The following is a 23,824-nucleotide window of genomic DNA, read 5'->3' on the forward strand; positions in this document are numbered from 1 at the left end:
AATGGCACAATTTATTTTAATAATGCTGAAATTTGTTATGAAATGAAGAATCTCTTCAAGTGCCAAATAAAATCTTGATGGTATTGACCAAAATTAATTCACTTAAATCAACCTAATTAGTTTATTTTCCCTCCATCAGCTTCAGTCTAGGTGTTGCGAATCTCGAGCTAGTAAACAAACTATAAATACGTTAACTTAAACTCTGCTGGTTGTATTGCAAGTTTATATTTTGAATGGCACTTATGGTTGCTAGATTTTTTAAAATGTTCATTCACAGGATGTGGAAATTGCTGGCTAGTCCTGCATTTATTTTCCATTTCCCAGTTGAGAAATTGGTGGTGAACTGCCTTCTTGATTTGTTGATTTGTGTGTAATCAGTGCCGAGTAACTGTGTCCTTCAGCCAGCTTGGTCAATAGTGATGTTGAGAATAGTGATGTCAATAGTGAGTTTTGGTGAAGAAGATTGTAGGTCCCAACCAGAGTATATTCTGTACCCTGAACATACAGTGCATCTTCTAAGTGGTGTTCAACGTGGAGAAGAACTGTATTATCTGCTGAGGAACAGTGGTGGGTTGTATTCAACAGGAAACTTCCTTACCCATGTTTTCCCTGATGCCAGGGGGTTCAGAGTCAATGTTGAGGACTCCTAGGACAGTTCATTCCCAACTGTGTATCACCGTGCTGACATGTTTGGTTGATGGGAGATTGTAATAGTGTTATCTGGGACTATGTATAAGGTATGATTCCCTGAGAATAGCTATGTCAGGCCATTGTTTAACTAGCCTGGGGGTCAGCCCTATCAGTTCTGGAACTCGTCTGCAGACGTTAGTAAGGAGGTTTGGCAGAGCTGTGCCTGCCGTTGCCATTTCTGGTTCTGAATTAGTGGTGCTGGAAGAGCACAGCAGTTCAGGCAGCATCCAAGTAGCTTCGAAATCGACGTTTCGGGCAAAAGCCCTTCATCAGGACTGATGAAGGGCTTTTGCCCGAAACGTCAATTTCGAAGCTACTTGGATGCTGCCTGAACTGCTGTGCTCTTCTAGCACCACTAATCCAGAATCTGGTTTCCAGCATCTGCAGTCATTGTTTTTACCTCGTTGCCATTTCTGGTGCCTTACCCAGTCCTGGGTGATCCATCAGGCTTTTCTGTGGCTGTAGATACAACTGAGTGGCTTGCTAGGTCATTTTGGAAAGCATTTCAGAGTCAACCACATCGCTGTGCAAATACAGAGAATGACAGACAAACTCAGCAGGTCTGGCAACATCTGTGGAGAAAGAAACTGAGTTAGCAGTTCAAGTCCAGTATGATGTCTACTTTCGGTTCTTCAGTTGCTGTGCACCTGGAGTCTCAGGTAGACCAGACCAGGTGAAGGTGAGGGATCAGGTTATAGAGATGTTGGGTAGGAGCTTGGCACCCATCATTCAATGTTGATGTAAGACCTAGTAGAAAATATTATCACTAGCCCCATGCTCCCTGTAGGGAAAGGCCATTTGGATTGGGGCTTTCTAGTGCATGCCTGCCAGCCCATATATTTTCATCCCTTCAGTGTAAGGGACTGACCATTATAAGGCTGTTGAGCAAATAAACTAGATCCTGAACTCAAAACTCCAACCATCAGGACTTTGCTGTTTACATTTTTGGATTAATAAAATATTGAAAAATGCAGTACTGATTTGCCAAGAAACACCCAGTCAGAAAATCTGTTTTCAGCAACTCTGTTGAAGATCAGAAAATGGCTCAAAGATGAAAAGTATCATCAATGATTGAAACAGAGCTCAGTTCTAAGAATTTGTGAATTTTCTTTGTTTGATGTCATTCACTGCTTTCAGAAAGTAGTCAGGATCCCAGTTTGAGACTGTAAAGCCTCATTTTAATAATTGTAGCAGTGGGGCAGTTCACTCATTGAGAATTGGTTACAACTGCTGCCATTCAATGCATCTCCAACCTGATTTAGTGCCAATTAGGATTTACTGGGCGAGAGTTGAGAGTCCCGGGTACCTTCAGAACAGACATCGGGTCTCCAAGCTGTTGGCATCTCAAATAGGGCAGCACTTCCCCAGGGCCAGAACCGTTTTCACTTTAATTTCAAACTCAACAGTTTCTTTTTGTCTCCAAGAATACATGGAGTCAAGGTGAGTGAATAGACTTAGGGTGCAGGTCAAACATGATCTAAGTTGGGGAGGTAGTGACCTAGTGGTATTGGCACTGGACTGTTAATTCAGAGTCCCAGGTAATATTCTGGGGATGTGAGTTTGAATTCTGCCACAGCAGATGGTGGAATTTGAGTTCAATAAAAATCTGGAATTAAAAGTCTAACGATAACCATGAAGCCACTGTTGATTGTTGGGAAAAGCCCATCTGGTTCACTGATGTCCTTTATGGAAGGAAACTGCCCTCCTTATCTGCTCTGGCCTATATTTGACTCCAGACCACAGCAGGAGAAAGTGAGGACTGCAGTTGCTGGAGATCAGAGCTGAAAATGTGTTGCTGGAAAAGCACAGCAAGAAGGGCTGATGCCCGAAACGCCGATTCTCCTGTTCCTTGGATGCTGCCTGACCTGCTGCGCTTTTCCAGCAACACATTTTCAGCTCCAGACCACAGCAATGTGGTTGACTCTAAAAATTCCTCTGGGAGCGACAGTGAATACGAGGCTAGCCAGCGATGGCCTCATCTTATGAATGAATAAAAGAAAACTGAATGGTGGAACAGTCTTGAAGGGCTGAATGGCCTAAGCTGAGGTATAATAATATTATAGGTTGACTAATTTTATGCTTTGAAAGGAAGTCTTGAATTTGTGACAACGAATGTTAACTACACAATACCGCATCTGCAGTGCATATCTCCTGCCTTTCTTTCAAGTATCTACAAAGTAACACTTTAAAAGAATTTGTAAGAAGGTGTTGATGATGTGCTTGGGCAATGTTTATGACAGACACGTCAGCGAAAGAGGAATTCTGATTAGGTTCACGTGATGTCGCTGTTTGATGGGAACACCCACAGGGGGTGCTGTTGTTAGCTTTATTCCTGTTCAGCAGATTTCTCTTGAACAAACCTCAACAGAAGATGCCAGGCCCAAAGGAAAATTTAACCCATGACTAACCCCAGATCCTATATGAAATAATTATAAAGAAGCTCTTATGTTTGAATAAACCAACAATTGAAAAATCAAGAGAACATAAACATAGCTGGATGTAAGATTGCTTGCGGAGCTGGAAGGTTTGTTTTCAGTTCAGCGAGCAAACTTACATCTAGAACCTCAACCTGAGCTACAAATCTTCTCCAAACTTGATAAACATAGCTATTGGATCTCATCAGTTCTTGTAACCTTCTCACGTGGTGCTACTGGGAGATGAGGAATCTTGTCCTTTGCCAGTGCATGTTGGGAAAATATAGACTAAAGCCTTCACTGGGCAGCATAACTGCTTCATGTTTCAGAAGGAGACTACGAGGATCAATGCTTGGATGAGGAATGTCAAATTCACAGCATTTCGTGGACATGTTACTTAATGCAAGGCTACATTCAACGAAAGGTTATTTGGACTCATTATGGACTGATGATCATGGCCATTTACAACACCCAGCTAATTTGCAGCTGGTGTTAGTGAGTGTATATCTCATTTCAATTTCTGGATACTTGTTTGGATACCCTCTTTATGCCAATAATTTGACTGTCCTTGTCTGGTGCTGTTGGATTGGACTTTCCACTGCTACATTCACTTTCACCCCCACCCCAGTTTCTTAAAACAAAGATTTTCTCTCAGAAAATGGTTCTGATGACATGGCTATTTCACGAGCGATCAATGGCTTATCGTCACGGTGATGTGAGTTACTCGGTTAGCATTAGTAAACAGTGATTGCTGCACAAATCTGTAAAATCTATCCTCACTTTTCTGTGTTGCTAATGTCCTGAGAATCTCATACTGGTTGCTTCAATCGTTTGTTCTGGTGTTTATCCTGTTGCACTGGCTACTCCTTACTTACAGATTAAGCTCGAGGACTTAATCCTGTTAGTCCTGTGTCTCTGGAGTTTAGAAGTGTCAGAGGTGACTGAGAGGACTTGACAAGATGAATGTGAGAAGGATGTTTCCCCTTATGGGAGAATCTAAAAGTACGGGATCATAATTTAAAAATAAGGGGTTTCCTGTTTAAAATAGATGAGGAAACATTTCTCTCAGAGGGTTGTGAATGCTTAGAATTGCCTTCCTCAAAAGGTAGTGTATCCAGAGTCTTTAATATTTTTACAGCTGAGGTAGATAGATTCTTGATTACTAAGGAGATGAAAGAGTATCAAAGATTACAGGAATATAGAAAGACAAAGTTAATTTTATTATTTGCATGCATATTCTGGTTGTATGCACAAATACACAACTTTAGATACAATTGCAGTGAAGAGGCGTTTTGCTGAAATGATTCTGGGGTCAATGGCATTGTCTTATGAAGAAAGTGAGGACTGCAGATGCTGGGAATCAGAGCTTAAACATGTGTTGCTGGAAAAGCGCAGCAGGTCAGGCAGCATCAAAGGAGACGGAGAATCGACGTTTCGGGCAGGATAAACAACCTGGACATGTACTGATTGAAGTTTAGAAAAATGAGAGGTGATCTTATTCAAGCATGAGATTTTGAATAGAATTGACAAAGTGGATCACTGCAGTTCAAAAAGAGGCAATTCGGCCCATCAAATCTGACTGACTCTCTGAAGAGCATCCCATCCAGACCAACCCCGCGCACTACATGTCAATGCTTAACAAGGTCAATCCATCCAAACTGCACATCTTTGGACTGTGAGAGGAGACCCATGCAGCCACATGGAGAACACGCAAACTCCACCCAAGGCCAGTATCAAACCCAGGCCCCTGTGAGGCAGCGTGCTAACCATGTATTACTGTGCTGCCCTGATGCTGCAAAGATATTTCCCCTGATATGAGATAGTAGAATTGGGGGATACAGTTATATGAAGAAGGAACAAGGATAGGCCCTTCAAGCCTCCTGCGACATTCAATGAGATCATGCCTGATCAGATTTTAACCTCAACTCGACATTCCTGCATGCCTAAGAAGGTCATGTTCTGGATGCTGAGGCTAATCAAATGGGGGTGGGGGTGTTGGGAAGGACGGCCAATTGGAGGAGTGTTCATTGTGAAGGAGGGAAGGGTTGACTGTGGGAGGGAGGGAGGTCAATTGGGGGAGGAGAGAGAGGGTTGATAGGAGTGGAGAAAGTGAAATTATACTGGAGGGGAGTGTCGATTTTGTGGGGCTCATCCACGTCTTTCAATCTCCATAACCTTGATCCCTTTATTTGGAAACTCTGTCAACCTTCCTCAAACTGTGTGTCTCTCTAATTCAGATCATGTGCTTCCTACTTCCTTTTCCCCAGAGGAGCGAGTGGATGTTGATCAAGGACATGGGCAGGGTCCACTGGGGCAAGTGATTGTTAACAGGATCCAGATATACTTTAATAAAACAAAGATGCTGAAGATCTGAAACATAAACAGAAATTGCTGGAGAAACTCAGCGGGTCTGATAGCATTTTGGGTAGAAAGCAGATTTCATATTTTTTGGTTATCAGATTCGAAATGTTAGGTCTGCTTTCTTGACAAAAATGTTAACAAAGGCGGTTATGTGGTCATTATGTCATTGATAAAATGGGAACTTGCTGTGTGTAAAATGGCTACCATGTTTGCCAAATTACAATAATGACTTCACTTTAGTAGCATTTGGTTAGCTGAGAATTACTCTGGGAAGCCCTGGTTTGTAAAAGGAAAGGCACTTCTCTTTATCCTTCAGCTCATAGCCGCAGAACATAGGATCAGAGCAAGACCCATCAAGACAAACCTGCTGTTATGGTTATTTGCAAGTCTGTGAGAATTTGATCAGCAATGAATCGAAATACACTGGGTCACTCAGCTCGAGCAGAAATGGAGAGATGAAATAAATCTGTTATGCAGTGGGCATTGCTCATTTTACCTAAACTCAGATTAATATCTGTGCCCTCCACCTGTACTAACATGCATGGAATTCTAATCCTGCACCTAGTAGCAAAAGCTCACTGCCAGTCATTGAATAATGCAAAAGTATTTGACCACCATTTAAAGCCAATGTGCTCAGTCAGGAAACAAAATCGAAATGTTCTGAAAGATCTGATTAAAAAAAATTCCTCTGGTGCTCCCTGCTGTATTTGTGGCATTTATTAATATAAAGAATACTATATTTTCAAGTTTGAAATGATGAATGTTAAAATAATATTAATATTCAGGGAGAGATGACATTAAAATGGTAATGTTACTGGACTGGTAATCCAGAGGCCCACGGTTAATATTCTGGAGACAAGAGTTCATACCCCATCATAGCAGCCTGTAGAGTTTAAAATTTAGTTAATAAAAATCTAGAATTGAAAACTAGTCTCAGTTAGGTGACCATGCCCATTTTAAAATGCCAACTGGTTCACTAATGCCATTTAACAAAGGAAATCTGGCCTACACGTGACTCCAGACCCATTGTAATGTGATTGGCTCTTAACTGCTCTCTCAAAAGACTTAGCAAGCCACTCAGTCCAAGGGCAGTGAGAGATGGGCTGCAAATGTTGGTCTTGCCAGTGGTGCCTACGCCCCATCAAAGAATGAAGTAAAACATATTGAATTATAGTAAACTTTCGCCGATTGCACGTAATCGTCTACCCACATCTTCACCTGAACATGTCTGCATATCCTTTTCTCTCTTTACCCACTTAAGTTGCACCATGTGATGCAAATGATGTGCTGTTTGTCTTTCCAATAATGCTTCTTGTTTCTCTGATCTATGGTCATAATATCGATAGCTGTTGTGTAACTTTTATTTCCTCATTTTTCGATTCTATAACTAATGATTGTACCAAGGTACTTTGTACCTAAGATGGTGCCATGCGTTGGTGACATTGTTACACTGTAACTAATCCTGTAGCTGAAGAAGTTGTACCTTTTTATCATTATTATATCTGTTCATGTGCAGACCCTTAAACAAATATATTGATACCTAACAGAAGAGGAGGGAATGTGTGTTAACAAAACCCATAAAAGCCAGGTCATTGTACAGCTGATAGATTGAATCTGCCTTTAAGATGGCACTGTAAGTGGTGACCTATAAATTTTTCACTGTACTCATTTGAGTACATTTGACAATAAAGCTCATTCAATTCAATGTGTTAGTGAATTCCTAATTTGACTTGGTAGAAATGGCCTTATATTTATAGCCCCAAGTTTGACATGCACCACAACTGGAAACATGTTCTTGACATTCACACCTTCAAACTCCTTCATAAAATCAGACATCTCTACCAGGCCACCCCTATTCCTTCTCTTCTGGATGGGAAAGAGTCCCAGCCTGATTTCCCTTTCCTGTGATTTCTGCTGTTCACTGTGTGGTTAAATAGGTGGCAGTCAGACTGTATTCTATGTGGCTGTATTTAATCAAATGTTGCATGGAAAATGCAGGAATTGGAAATGATAACAAAGCAATCAGCAAATTATGGGGTTCGGAGACACTGTGAAATTAAATTGCATTCAGCAATGTCTGCTGTTTTAAACATATGAATTACAAGCATATGTTTTAAACTGAATGCTGAGGTTTGAGATTCCCCTTTAGGTGACATACAGGAGCATTCCTCTTTCTTTTTTAAGTAATGAGTCACTAACGAAATTGCATTTGTCATGAATTGCACCTTTTCTAAAAACTGCTTACTTCCACAGTTGGAATTAATTACAGGAGGAAAGGAGACACTCTTCTGCTTTTCATTAAGGCAGAATTTCAAACCTATTTTCAAACCTATTGATCATTTCCTGTGCCAGTACTGGTGTTACCATGAACAAGTCTCTCATTGAATCCATGTCCTTACTGCACAGCAGGCGCTGGCTGTAATTAACAGGTGTCAAGCAGCAAGGCGTCAAAAAAATCTATAACACAGAAAGACAGAAATTGCCGGAGAAACTCAGCAGGTCTGGCAGCATCTGTGGAGAGAAGACAGACGTAATGTTATGAGTCCAGAACTGATAGCAGCTAGGGGAAAGGTGGTATTATATAAAATAATCTGTGCCCAGTGTATTGTTTCTGTAATCTTTGTTGACAACATTTGGTATTAAGGACTGCAGTCTGTGGCCCGTGTTGGGCGATCCTACAAGTAGATAGTACTAATGTTAAGGTATTCAAACAATTCTCTTCATCACCAAGGTAAGCACTGGGTAGTGTTCCACATCTTAACAGAACTGGTGCCTGTGCGATTTTAGAAAAGACCTTTAATACTAAGTGTTATTTCTGCAGTTTGAGATTTACGGATGATGCATTAGTAGTGTATGATTAATAGAAGCTGAGGGAATTGGTTTAGCTCGGCTGGCTGGATTGTTGGTTTGCAGCGCAGTGTGATCCAACAGTGTGGATTCAATTCCCATCACCAGTTTGAGGTTACCATGAAGGTCTCTCCTTCTCAACCCCTTCCCTCGCCTAAAGTCTGGTGGGCCTCAGGTCAAATCACCACCAGTTGCTTCTCTCCAATAAGAGAGCAGCCCCTATGGTCTGGTAAGACTATGGCGACACATACAATAGAAGCTGAAGGTTTAGGACTTGGAAAATGCAAGGTTATTTCAGCCGACCAACTGTGTAATGATAGGATCCCTACAGTATGGAAGCAGGCCATTCAGCACCTCGAGAAAATCCCACCCAGACCCACACCCTCTACCCTGTAACTCTACATTTCCCATGGTTAACCCACCCAGCCTGCACATCCCTGGACGCTATGGGCAATTTAGTATGGCTAATTCAATGAACCTGCACATCTTTGGATGGTGGGGGAAATCAGAGCATCTGGAGGAAACCCATGCAGACATGGGCAGACAGTACAAATTCCACACCAACAGTCATCCAAGGCTGAAATAATACCTGGGTCCCTGGTGCTGTGAGACACTAGTGCTAACCACCAAGTCACCATGCTGCCCTGGCTAATAGACTGGAGCATCGGGGATTGAAGGGTGAACTTATCGAGGTTTATAAAAACGAGGGGCATAGATACGGGTATGTAGACCTGCTTTTATGGGATTTGTCAAGGCACAGGATTTCCTTTCTCTTCAGTTATCTGATAGTATATTTGTTTCAGAGTCTGTGCATGAACAGATAAACTAATGATGCTTGTTTCTAGTTGTCTTTCTCTCAAGCTGGAAGCATCTGTGGTGAGAAGGCAGACTTAATATTATTGTATATGATGAAGGAATTAATGTTCATGTTACATTGTCTTACCCATTCTGCTGATCTTACACATAGTTGGTGGATGGAGATGAGGTGATTGGAATTTTCCTGGGGGGTGCAGATATATCTGTATCAGCTCCCAAGGGTCCGAGTCACTATACCTGAAGTGTAGTTGTAATTATTATGAACATGCTAAAAACAATATCTTATCTGACGATAGTCTACGATGATTTATTCTGTGTTATTAATTACCAGATAGATGCAAAGACTAGAGTCATAGAGTCATACAGCATGGAAACAGTCCTTTCAGTCCAACTTGTCCATGCTAACCATGTTTTCCAAACTAAACTAGTCACACTTGCCTGCGGTTGGGTCATATCCCTCTAAACCTTTCCTATTCACGCACCTGACCAAATGTCATTTAAATGTTGTAACTGGTCCTGCATCTACCACTTCCTCTGGCAGCTTATCCCACATATGAACCACCCTCTGTGTGAAAACGTTACCCCACAGGTCCCTACTAAATCTTTCTCCTCTCACCTTAAAACTATGGCCCCTAACTTTGAAGTCCCCCAGCCTGGGGAAAAGACCTTTTTCTATTCACCTTATCCATATCCCTCATTTTTATAAATCACTATAATGTCACCTCCTATGTTCGAGTGAAGAAAGTCCCTGTCTATCCAGCTTCTCTTTATGACTGAAACCCACCATTCCCAGCAACGTTCTGGCAAATCTTTTCTGAACCCTCTCTGATTTACTAATATTCTTCTTGCAGCAGGGTGACCAGAATGGCACACAGTACTCCAAAAGTGGCCTCATCAACATCCTGTACCACCTCAATAAGATCTCCCAACTCCTCTACCCAACAGTGTGAGCAATGAAGGCAAGAGTGCTGAATTCCTTCTTAATCTCCCCGTCCACCTGCGATGTAACTTTCAAAAAACTATGTACCAGAACCCCTAGGTCTCTCTGTTCAACAATACTTCCCAGGACCCTACCATTAACTATAAAAGCAGGTCTACATACCCTTATGTGTGCCTCTCATTTTTATAAACCTTGATAAATTCACCCTTCAATCTCCTATGCTCCAGCCTATAAGTCAGGGCAGCATGGTGACTCAGTGCTTGTTTGTTTAACCAAAATGCAATACCTTATATTTACCGGAAGGCTGAGAATGACTGGTGGCAGCAATTTACCCCAAACAATTCTTACCCAGCAACGCAAGGGGTAGAGGTGGCACATACCACAAGGTATTTTTGAAAATATCACATCTGGGAAAAAAGGTTAGAGAACAAGAAGGTAATTTCATGATCGATGAATATTTTGAAATAAGGGTCACAGACTTTTGTACATACAAGAATATACTTTATGCAACAATATGCACTTTTGCATAAAATATATTTAAAACAAAGTACATTATAATATGAGTCGAGAGTGTGGTCCTGGAAAAGCACAGCGGGTAAGGCAGTATCTGAGGACATTATAATATCATAAATTGTCTCGCTCCAGAAAACCATGGGGTGGGACATATTGATACAAAACCTTCAAATTTAGAGCAAAGTTTTACTTTGATCCCTTCCCAAATATTTATTAATGATTGCTCTAGCACAAATCAACTATTATTTTCAACATTCTCTATGTGTTCAGAAGGTTCTTAAGATTTACAAAGCTGTGCTCTGTATAGTTTTATAGTTTTAAAACACAGCCAGAAAGCACAGTGATTGAAGGTTCACCAAGTGTTCCAATTAGTTGCACCACAGGGGACCTTTTTATTCAGAGAGGTCAGTAATCAGCCTGGACAGGGGCTGTTCATCTGCTTCCATTTGTGGCTGAGAAGGGAAATTCCATGTTAATAACTCCATATCTGTGTGTATGGAGGTTCTTAAAATTAACAATGAAGCAAACTAATTAATTACTTCTGTAGGTAGAATGCAAACCTCCAAAAATGACTTGGGCTTCTCACCTTCGGCAGAGAAACTGAATTGAATTGAATTGAATTTATTGTCACGTGTACCAAGACATAGTGAAAAGCTTTGTCTTGCGAGAAATTCAGGCAGATCACAGAGTTAAGTAGCGTAGATAAGTAAATAACAGCAGCAAAAACAAAAACACATGTACAGGTGAATGTTAAGAGTTTGTGAGTCCATTCAGTATTCTAACCACAGTAGGGTAGAATCTGTTTTAAAACTGGCTGGTGCATGTGTTCAGGCTTCTGTACCTTCTCCCTGATGGTAGAGGTTGAAGAAAAGCATTGCCAGGGTGGGATGGATCTTTAAGAATGCTGGCGGCCTTTCCTTGACAGTGGGCCTGGTAGATGGATTTTATAGATAAGAGGTTGGCCTTTGTGATTGTCAAGGCCGAGTTCACCACTCTCTGTCACTGTCTCTGATCTTGAATGGTACAGTTGCCATACCAGGTAGTGATACATCCAGACAGAACTTTCTCGATGGCGCACTAATAAAAATTGGCAAGGGTATTCGCTGTCATGCCAAATTTCCTCAGCTGCCTGAGGAAGGAGAGACTTTGTTGAGCCAATGTAACCAGTGCATCCTGATATGGCATTCAGCAGCTGTTGCCAATGAGACTGTACAGTGCACTTCTGGGTGTCTTGTAGTGCAATGGTAGTGTCACTGCTTCTGAGCTAAGAGGCTTCCGTTGAAGTCCCATCTGCTCTGGGAACATGTTGAGTAAAATACACCACCTGTACTTGGCACTCTGCCGCAGTGCAGCCCCAGAATTCGCAACTTTGCTCTCAGGTACCATTATGCGGCTCAAAGACAAACATTCAGGCACCATCTACACACCCAGTCTTCCCTAACCCATGAGAGCTTGCATGCCATGCTGAAAGGCAAGGAGAAGGTAGCCTGGTTTCTCCTTTGTGTACCAACCATCGTCATTAATGATCACCATGATCTGGGGAAATTTCTCTTCAAAATTTGTGTGAAACTATGACAACAGTGAGAGTTTTAAGGATATACCCTGAATCGATAGAATAATTTTTTGAAGCAGCTCTTACTTCCTTGTCTCTTCTGTATCTTCCCATTGGCATGAATCGGAAATTTTATGTTACCTTGAGACCTCTATTAAATAGACATACTCTATGTAAACTAACTGAGTGACATCTAAATAGTAAACCCTGGAGATGCAGGGATAAAGAAAGGAAGAGTAACCAACTGAGCTTTGGCCAGTGCTTACAAAGTCAGGATCTTCCTTTCAAGTTCTCACAAACAGAAGTGCTCATATCAAAAGTTTGCTTCAACTTCTTTCATTCACTGTGGAATGTATCTGATTATTGATATTTCCCCCCTCAAAGGAATGTTGTAAAAATTCATTATGAACATCAATGTTGGAAGGTAATCAATTGCTTCCTCTTCTTTAAGCCAATTGTTAAATTGATTTATTTGTCATGGGCAGATTAAAGATTAAAATTTGTTACCAATTTTGAAAGGTGAGGTATAGAAGGCCTTTGTTGACAGCGATTTGTTCCATTGCCAATCTCAAGTGTACTGAGATTGCTATGGAAGCAAAAAAAAGGAAATAATAATTCAAGTTGTATTTTGGTTGGTGTGTAAGGTTGTAAAAGAAAATATTTTTGAAACCATTAAAGTTATCATCGCTTTCCACTCATGCTCAAAATTCTGCAGTCATTTTTAGTGCACTGCTTGTAACTTCGAGATGTGTAACTTTTCACGCAGTCATTAACTCAAAATAAATGCGCTAACTTAAATAGCACATAACTTTTTTTTACACCAACGACTTGTCCAAGGGATATAAACTTGCATATTCAGTCGGCTGAAATTCCTGTGAAATTTGCAGTAACCGAAGTTTTTAGCACACTGTCATCCATTTTCTAATTTATCCAATTTTCACTAAAAATTAGATTAATGGAGATTATTGCATTTTACAAATGACACAATTTTATCACAGCGTTAGATATACCCTCACAACAGATGTGCCAGCTGGAAATATGTCCATTTATATTTAGGAAAGCATCTGTATGTGTAAAAAAAATCATTACGGATTCTATTTGAATCCACATGTCTCCATTACTTGATAGAAAATGAATTCCTGGCACAAAAAAGCTTCTCCTCCCATTACCCCCCACCAAACCTTTGATTGATTATTTTTCAAACTTTGCTAGCCTGGGTTTTTAATGAGTAATGTTCCAGTGGGTCAGTGTTTGACAGCTTGTAGCCCTTTTCTTTGAGTAGGATTGTGATTCAATGCCAATTTTCGAGAGCTATCTGATTGATGAAGACCTTTGGTGACTCTGTTTCCTTGTTGACATTTGGTTAAATGCAGTAATTTATCATCAATGCTAGAATATAACTTCTGTGCATTCCCTACCCCTGATACCAGCGTCTCTTATTTATACATTAGTCATTTTGATGGAAGGCAAATTCCATAAAGTGAACTGCAACAGAGACATGTAAATAAAGGCCAAAAATATAATCACTATATATGTCAAAGCTTTGCATGTGTGAAACAATAACATTCTTGCAGGAAATCTACCAAAATGACAGATTCAATAAAATGTTTCTTTTCTCAATCTGATTTTTGCTAACCTTTTTATTAACTTTGTAGTTTCCTTGACAAGTTTGAGCTTATAGATGTACAAAATCCATTCTATGCCATGAACACAATCTTACTTTGAAAATGGCTATTACCTCAAAAATTTCAGGTTACATTATCATTGGTTCTTTGGATCATTGCCATAACAGTGCCATCCGAGCTCTGTGAGAGTGTTCTTGTATCAGAGTCAGAATGCTATTGGTTCAAGCCCCACTCGCACACATCATCAAAGTTGACGCTCCTGTTGTATGCTGTAGGAGCATGGCATTGTCAGAACGTCTGCCTGTCAGACTGTGATGTGAAACCAATCCATTTGTTCAGCACGGTTATGAGATATGGCACTTTCTTGCTTTGAAACAAAGCAGAGCACAGCTATGCATGTATCCATTCATCTCTCAACCAACATCACCAAAATACAGCAATTCAGCTCATTGCTGTTTGTGGAGACCTTGCCTTGTGCAATTTGATTGCTATGTTCCCCTACTTGACTCTACTTCAGAAATAATTGATTGGAAGCATCAGGACGCAATCTTCTTTGCATGCTAGCTGGGAATAAGACTATAAGACCTAAGGACAGAAGCAGACTGGAGGCCTGTGATCAGTAGTGTGCCCAGGATTGGTGCTGGGTCCACTACTTTTCATCATTTATATAAATGATTTGGATATGAACATAGGAGGTATCGTTAGTAAGTTTGCAGATGACACCAAAATTGGAAGGGTAGTGGACGGCGAAGAAGGTTACCTCAGAGTAAAATGGGATCTTGATCAGATGGGCCAATGGGCTGAGGAGTGGCAGTTGGAGTTTAATTTAGATAAATGCAAGGTGCTGCATTTTGGCAAAGCAAATTAGAGCAGGATTTATACACTTAATGGTAAGGTCCTAGGCACTGTTGCTGAACAAAGAGATATTGGAGTGCAGGTTCATAGTTCGTTGAAAGTAGAGTCGCAGGTAGATAGGATAATGAAGAAAGCGTTTGGTATGTTTTCCTTTATTGGTCAGAGTATTGAGTTAGGTGTTGGGAGGTCATGTTGCTGCTGTACAGGACATTGGTTAGGCCACTGTTGGAATATTGCTTGTGATTCTGGTCCCTTTCCTATCGGAAAGATGTTGTGAAACTTGAAAAAGTTCTGAAAAGATTTACAAGGATGTTGTCAGGGTTGGAGGATTTGAGCTACAGGAAGAGGCTGAACAGGCTGGAGCTGTTTTCCCTGGAGTATCGAAAGCTGAGGGGTGACCTTATAGAGGTTAATAAAATCATGAGGAGCATGGATAGGGTAAATAGACAAAGTCTTTTCTCTGGGGTGGGGGAGTCCAGACTAATGGGCATAGGTTTAAGGTGAGAGGGGAAAGATATAAAAGGGACCTAAGGAGCAACTTTTTCTCGCAGAGGGTGGTGTGTGTATAGAATGAGCTGCCAGAGGAAGTGGCGGAGGCTGGTACAATTACAACATTTAAAAGGCATCTGGATGGGTATATGAATAGGAAGAGTTTAGAGGGATATAGGCTAAATGCTGGCAAATGGGTCTAGATTAGGTTGGGATATCTGGTCAGCACGGTCTATTTGGACCGAAGAGTCTGTTTCCGTGCTGTACATCTCTACGACTCTATGACTTTAAGTAGAGCATTCAGTCGATTAGAGTGATGCTAGAAAAGCACAGCAGGTTAGGCAGCATCCGAGGAGCAGGAAAATCGATGTTTCAGGCAAAAGCCCTTCATCAGGAAATGTCAATTTTCCTGTTCCTTGGATGCTGCCTGACCTGCTGTGCTTTTCCAATACCACTCTAATCTTGACTGTAATCTCCAGCATCTGCAGTACCCACCTCTGCCATTCTGTCTATTAGTCTGCTGCATCATTCAATGAGATCACTGGTGATCTAATAATCTTCAACTCAACTTTTCTACCTTTTCTCTGTAACCCATGATTCCCTTTCTGAATAAAAGCCTGTAAAGCTTTTGGACTATAACCTGTTGTTGTGTGATTTTTGACCTCATCTCAGCCTTGAGTATACTTAAAGATCCATTCTCAACAGTCCTCTGTGGTAGAAAATTCCATAGATACACTGGCCTCTGAGAGAAGAATTTCCTCCTCCCCTCTGTCTTGGGGTGGTGTGATAGCTCAGTGGTTAGCATTACTGCCTCATAGTGCCAGAAACCCAGGTTCAATTCCAGCATATTTTCCCTATGTCTGCATTAATTCATCCCACGATCCAAAAGATGTCCAAGTTAGGTGAATTGGCCATGGTGTTAGTGGCATTTGGCAGGGGTAAATATGGGGTATGGGGATGGGTTACTCTTCAGAGGGTTGATGTGGATTTATTGGGCAGAATGGCCTGTTTCCATACTGTAGGGAATCTAATGTAAACACACAATTCTTTATTCTGAAATTATGCTTTCAAGTTTTAGACTCTCCAACAAGAGGAAAGAACTTTCCACATCTATCCTGTCAAGTCCCTCAAGAACCTTATACGTTTGAATAAGGTCACCTTCACTTTTCTAAATTCTTAAGGGTAGAGGCTCCACCTACTTCTCATGCCTGGTATCAGTCTAGTGAACTCTCTTTGAAACATCTTCATTCCCTTTTCTCATTTTCTTTTGAACAAATGGCCCAAAACTGCTGACAGGATTCCAGCAGGGGGTCCGACTAATGTAGTTTCAGCACAATCTCTGTTCTTTTATACTCCATTCCCTTTGAAATAGAGACCAACATTCCATTTGCCTTCCCTAATACCTGCTGAACTTAGAAGCTAACCTTTTGTGATTCAAGGATGAGAACTCCTAAATCTCTCTGTTCTTAGCTTGCTCTATTTAATTACCATTCAGCTCCTCAGTACTTATGTCACAATTTCTCACACTATATTCCATCTGCCAAATTTTCACCCGCTCGCTTAACATGATGAAGGGCTTTTGCCCGAAACGTTGATTTCGCTGCTCGTTGGATGCTGCCTGAACTGCTGTGCTCTTCCAGCACCACTTATCCAGTATTTGATTTTCAGCATCTGCAGTCATTGTTTTTACCTACAGACACTTTCAGTCAACCTCATCACTTGCCTTCATGTCATCTTGTTATCTGCATGTAGTGGAGATATCCCATTTATTTTACCTGGAAGGTCAGACTCATTGGGATACTTTTTTAGCCTTAAGTTATTCAAGCCATTGTGAGATTGTTAAAAATCACACAACACCAGGTTGTAGTCATAGAACATAGAACATAGAAGAATACAGCGCAGTACAGGCCCTTTGGCCCTCGATGTTGCGCCGATCCAAGCCCACCTAACCTACACTAACCCACTATCCTCCATATACCTATCCAATGCCCGCTTAAATACCCATAAAGAGGGAGAGTCCACCACTGCTACTGGCAGGGCATTCCATGAACTTACGACTCGCTGAGTGAAGAACCTACCCCTAACATCAGTCCTATATCTACCACCCCTTAATTTAAAGCTATGCCCCCTTGTAATAGCTGACTCCATACGTGGAAAAAGGTTCTCACTGTCAACCCTATCTAACCCCCTAATCATCTTGTACACCTCTATCAAGTCACCCCTAAACCTTCTTTTCTCCAATGAAAACAACCCCAAGTGCCTCAGCCTTTCCTCATAGGATTTTCCTACCATACCAGGCAACATCCTGGTAAACTTCCTCTGCACCCGTTCCAGTGCCTCCACATCCTTCCTATAGTATGGCGACCAAAACTGCACACAATATTCCAGATGCGGCCGCACCAGAGTCTTATACAACTGCAGCATGACCTCAGGACTCCGGAACTCAATTCCTCTACCAATAAAAGCCAGTACGCCATATGCCTTCTTCACTGCACTATTTACCTGGGTGGTAACTTTCAGAGATCTGTGTACATGGACACCAAGATCCCTCTGCTCTTCCACACTACCAAGTATCCGACCATTAGCCCAGTATCCCATCTTTTTGTTACTCTTACCAAAGTGAATCACCTCACACTTAGCTACAGATTTAATTGAAAGCACTAGCTTTCGGAGTGCCGTTCCTTCATCAGGAGGTTGGAGCAGCGCTCCGAAAGCTAGTGCTTCCAATCAAACCTGTTGGACTATAACCTGGTGTTGTGTGATTTGCAACTTTGTACAACCCAGTCCAACACCGGCATCTCCAAATCATTGTGAGATTTGGCCGTGGATTTCACCTTCAGGAATCTAAACCAATTGAGTAGATGCCCCAGGAGATTTTTGTAAAACACTATTACAAAAGCACTACTCTGTCTCTCTCTGCACAAATTGATCTCTGCGTTTCTCACAATTTCTCAGTTGCCAAAGGAAAAAGAAAAGCACAGAACTCTGGAAAAATGCAAGATGGAAGAATGAAAAGAATCACTATTTAAAATGTTCAAGAGAAACTATTGTTCAACTAATGAAGTGATGTAAAGGAACAGAAAGAAGAATGAGGGCATAGAAACAAAAAGAGGACAAATTGGATGAAAGAAAGATTGGTTCAACCAAGCATGAAAAGCAAATAAAAAGAATGCAAGTATTGAAATAAAATATTGTGGGAAAACATAAGGGATAGAAGTTAATCAGATTTAAGAATAGTGGAATATTCAGATCACGGTAGAGGAGTCTAAAACTCGAGGGCATAGGTTTAAGGTGAGAGGGAAGAGATGCAGAAAAGTCTGAAGGGACAATTTGTTCATACAGATGGTGGTGAGTGTCTGGAACGGGCTGCCAGAGGTACTGGTGGAAGTGAGTACAATTTGGTCATTTGAGAAACAGTTAGACACGTACATGGATGGGATGCGTATGGAGGGATATGGACCAAATGCAGACAAATGTGACTAGTTTAATTTTGAAAACCAGGCGGCATGGGCAAGGGGGGCCGAAGCGCCTGTTTCCGTGTTGTAGACCTCTGACTCTATGATAAAGTTATTCAGTCCAATCCGTTATCCTTTTAAAGATCAGCCAACTTACGAGTGTTTTCTTCCTATTATTTTTCTAATCAGAAATAAATGCGATAAAATGAGTTTCTGAAGTTACGCGAAGGCACTGCCTATATGCGATTTTTTCTTTATTTTGTGATACCTTCTCTCACCTTCCCTGGCAATGGATTTTACTGCTACTCGGATACTGCCTGAACTGCTGTGCTCTTCCAGCACCACTAATCCAGAATCTGGTTTCCAGCATCTGCAGTCATTGTTTTTACCTAATGTATTCTTCCACCTAAAGCCCTTTGCACGATAAGGTTCCAAATGACTTCACTTCTTACCGTTAACCTCTTAATATTGTTTTTCAACTTTGAACCCTATACCATCCTGAACAATTTGCCTGGATCAATACTCTTAATGCCTTTCACAATTTTAGAAATGACAATCTAACCTTCTTGAAGTCCTCTCTTTTTTGACAAATTGCTGCTCATTAATGTGGGTTTTTTTTTGAAGCAGAGAAATCCGATTTATCCACGTAAGAATAAATAAGAACGGTAGGTACTAGAGACAACAAAAAGAAAAATGATTCCTGGCATGATTTAGTTCCTTAATAAGAAAGGATTGAGTGAAGGGAAGAAAGGACAAACTTGCTTCTGTGTCACATTTCTACCACATTTCTCAGCAAAATCTCAGAAGAATTTGTTTGAAATGCAATATGCGTTGTTATGGTAACAAAGGTAGCGACCATTTTACACAAAAATAAACAACACCCACTAACAAAGATAAGTGCAAATGAAGGAAAAAAACCAAGAAATAAAAGCAAAGATGCACCAAAAGAAAAATAAAACAACGCTGTGAAGACAACTGGACAAACCAGGCCGATATGCTGTAGAGTTTTAAAGAATGAAGCGATCTAATTGAAAATTACAAATTAAAGGGATAGACAGGATAGATGCAAGTAAAATGTTTCCCTTGTTTGGGATGTCTAGAATGAAGGAGCACACTTTAAAAATAAAGTGGATGCCACATAGGTACAAGATCTGGAGAATTATTTCAGTCTGGGGTTAAGAATTCTCTACACAGAGAGGCATGCAGACTCTTTGAATATGTTTAGGGTAGAGATTGTTAACTGTCTGATTACCAGTGGCATACATGGTTATGAAGATGGTTTGGGTTAAAGCTATTAAGGTGTCTATTCAACCATGATTGTATTGAATGACCGGGCAAACTCAATGGGCCAAGTGGACATCTCTTGTTCCTATGATGTCATTGAAGAATCGCTTTGAACATGGGAAGGACAAATCATAAAAATTTTATTCATCAAAATCTTCTTATTACAGATCTGTGTTAAAGCAGTCATACCTAAACTCCGTGTCTTTTATACAAATTCCTCCTATCCCTTGTATGGATGGTCATTCAATGCTATTAATCTGAATGTGGTATAACCACTGCAGTGGCTAGACTCATTTATCAGTAATATCGCCGCACCAAGGAAGTACAGAAAGCATTTCTTTCTTCAGGATTGGAGAGACACAGCACATGGCAGCAGAACGATGTTGATGGTTAAGACCACAGGCGGGCAGCAGTGAATTGACCAAGGCTGCCCTGGACCATGGAGGGTGTGGAGATGGTGATGGTCGGGACTGGATTGTCCTGCACTTTGTTGGAAAGAGAGGAAGGATGGTCCTTTCTACGAGGGAGTCAGTTTGAGGGGTCAGGCCCTGAGTCGCCCCAGATCCATTGCCAATCCTTGGTTGTGGCGGTCGCAGAGGTGGCAGCAGTTGGTGGTGGAGGAGCCTGGAGCCAGGACCTCATGACTGACGACTGTTGGCAGCAGCTTAAGGAGTGTTGCATGGGGAACAGGAGGATTGAGACTAGGTCGTGGCTCCAGATCAGCATGGTGGTTACAGGAGTGGTGACGGTGGACCCAGGCCAATAGCTGAGACCCCAGAGCATGTAACCAAGATCCCGGAGCCTGTGACTGAGATCCTGGAGCCTGTGACTGAGATCCTGGAGCCTGTGACTGAGATCCTGGAGCCTGTGACTGAGACCCCGCAGCCTGTAATGGAGACCCTGGAGCCTGTAACTGAGGCCCTGGAGCCTGTAACTGAGACCTTGGAGCCTGAAATGGAGACCCTGGAGCCTGTGACTGAGACCCCAAGTCCTGTAACAGAGATCCTGGAGCCTGTAACTGAGACCCCGGAGCCCGTATGGAGACCCTGGAGCCTGTAACTGAGACCCCACAGCCTGTAATGGAGACCGTGGAGCCTGTAACTGACACCCTACAGCCTGTAATGGAGACCCTGGAGCCTGTAACTGAGGCCCTGGAGCCTGTAACTGAGACTCTGGAGCCTGTAACTGAGACCCCGGAGTCTGTAATGGAGACCCTGGATCCTGTAACAGAGACCCCAGGTCCTGTAACAGAGATCCTGGAGCCTGTAACTGAGACCCTGGAGCCTGTAAGTGAGACCTCAGAGCCCATAACTAAGACCCCAGAGCCTGTAATCAAGACTCTGGAGCTCATACCTGTGAACCTTGTGCCTGCAAATGAGATCCTGGAGCCTGTAACTCAGACAGTGGAGCCCGTAGCTAAGACCCTGGAGCCCATTACAGACCCGAGAGTGTGTAACAGAGACCGTGGAGCCAATTACAGAGACCCCAGACCCTAGAGCATGTAATAGAGACCGTGGAGCCAATTACAGAGACTCCGGCCAATGTTAAGCAGTGACTGGAGGATCAATGGGGGAGAAACAAGAAGAAGATAGAAAGATGAACTATATTACATCACATTCAGTGTTTCAAGATGGCGCTGGCACATGGTGATACTTTGCATTTAATAGATGTAAAAACCGGGGTATTTTTATGTACATGTGACAATAAATCTGAATCTAAATGTTGCTTATTGTTTAATTTTACCAGAACAATAGAACAATTTCAAGTGCAGAATATCCCTCTCCATATCATATATGGCGAAGTTTTTGTTGATGCTTCAAGGTGTGACAGCTCCCTATCATTTGCATTACCCAAAATTAAAAACTTTCAGAGGTTTGACTGGACTTGTGGTCTGAAGAATGACACTTTGTTTTGTCCATTATTGTACTGAAACTCTTTTAAGAGGTCTCGTTATGTAAACACTTCCAAAAATACAAAGTCAGGGAAGCATTACTAATTCCTCGAGCCTATCAGTTGTGAATATAAATTCTGATGTTATGTAAAAATTTCAATGTCAAGTGAGCTGTTCAAACATGTTAAAACTGTTCTGTTAAAATGTTAAAAGCTTTAACTATAGTTATCACTTGAACGATAAAAAGATGAAAAACCTCCTACAGCAAGCCAACCACATTTTTAATATTCTGACAACGAACTGCTCTCTTATTAAAATCATGCTTCTAATAACCAGGGATCATGATTTTATTTATTATGTGTCACTGTTCACATATATACTTCACCCATTCCCCACAGTCATTGAACTTCAGTTTGCAAATACTGTCTTGAGCAGATTGTCATGTTAGAGAGATGGTGATGCCTAATAAGCCAGATAAAGTAAAAAGTGGAGTTGCTGCTATAGCCCTTACTGAAAAATGAATGTACAATCTTTATACACAAAGCATGAATAATATCTGGTCTATATTGAATAATAGTTAGGGAGGCAGATAAATTCCTGTTAGGAAAGGGAATCAAAGGTTTTTTGGAATGTGGAATTTATGACACAAAGAGATCGTCCATTATCTTGTTGAATCGCAGGATAGACTCGACATGCCGAATAACCTACCTTTGCTCCCAATTTATATGTTAAAGCAGATTCATAATGGGCTTGAAATGTTAACTCTGTTTCTCTCTCCACAGATGCTGTCAGACCTGCTGAGTTTCTCCAGCACTCTCACTAGTTGTATCAGATTTCCAGCATCAGCAGTCATTTGTTGTTACATTTGTGGTTTGTTTAGCTAGGACTCAATGTGGTGTAAAAACTGAAAGAATTGCGTATGCTGTAAATGAGAAACAAAACAGAAGTTGCAGGAAAAGCTCAGCAGATCTGGCAGCATCTGTGAAGAGAAATCAGAGTTAACGCTCCAGTTCTGAGGAACGGTCAGCAACCCAAGACGTTTGCTCTGATTTCTCTTCACAGATGCTGCCAGACCTGCCGAGCTTTTTTTGCAACCTCTGCTTTTGATTCTCAATGTGATGTGCCTGAAAGAGATAATTATAGAAATTACTGGTGAATGAGACAGGAAGTAAAAAAGATCTGGATTGCATCCTATCACATTTCTCAAGGAACTCTAATCCCTTTTAAATTTGTTAGGGAGACAGGTGCAGTTCACAAATGGCCGATCAAAGAATTGTTTCCTTTCATTGGCATCGATCAAGGTTAGTAATGTTGTTATGGTTCTGTTCACCGAGCACAAATTCCCAGTTCGGCGAACAGAACCACAACAACGAGCACCCGAGCTACAAATCTTCCCACAAACTTTGGTAGTAATGTTGGCAAGGAGGTCAGGATGAGTTAGAACCTTTGGAATCTTCAATTTCTACCTGAACAAGTAAATGCTAGTTTAATATCTCATCCCAATGAACAGGACCTCTGATTTTGCATTACTTCTTCCATATTGGTCAGAAATGCCAGCAAAGATTACGTTGCCAAGCCAGGATCTAACTGACAAACTCCTGATTCTCAAGTCTACATGCGATATTAATTGTCGACTATGGCTCCTGTGTTCTTTCCTCTAAGTCAGAAGGTTCTACTCCCACTTCAGATATTTGAGTGTAAAATTAATGCAGACATTGTAGTGCTGAGGTAGTGCTGCATTGTCAGAGAAGCCATGACTACCATCTCCGATGGGGGTAAATGATCTCATGATAGGATGTGAATAAGACCAGGCATGTTTTTCCTGACCTTCTTAGTCAGTATACTGATTAATCACACTCCTTCTCGGTGTACCAACTAATCACACTCCAAGAGAGTGTCTGTCATTATTCTATTCCTGTATTTGGATCTTGCTGTGAGTAAATTGGGTGCTGAGTCTTCAACACTTTATCAGTGACTGAACTTCACTGGCTATATTTTCATCCCTTTAGTGTACTCCAGCATTTGTTAGGCACGGAGACCGACAGTGGAACCAAATCAGCCTTGCTACCTCTATATTCACAACACAGTAGAA

At 41.4% G+C, this 23,824-nt stretch overlaps 1 protein-coding gene across 5 annotated transcripts in view; it reads left to right on the forward strand.

Annotated features, from left to right (window-relative positions):
* The window catches only part of LOC140457995 (chemokine-like protein TAFA-2), a 360,212-nt gene that overhangs the window by 206,331 nt on the left and 130,057 nt on the right, over positions 1 to 23,824 (forward strand). The window lies entirely within an intron of this gene.

The sequence above is a fragment of the Chiloscyllium punctatum genome, chromosome 32, assembly GCF_047496795.1.
Source record: "Chiloscyllium punctatum isolate Juve2018m chromosome 32, sChiPun1.3, whole genome shotgun sequence".
Classification (NCBI taxonomy): Eukaryota; Metazoa; Chordata; class Chondrichthyes; order Orectolobiformes; family Hemiscylliidae; genus Chiloscyllium; species Chiloscyllium punctatum.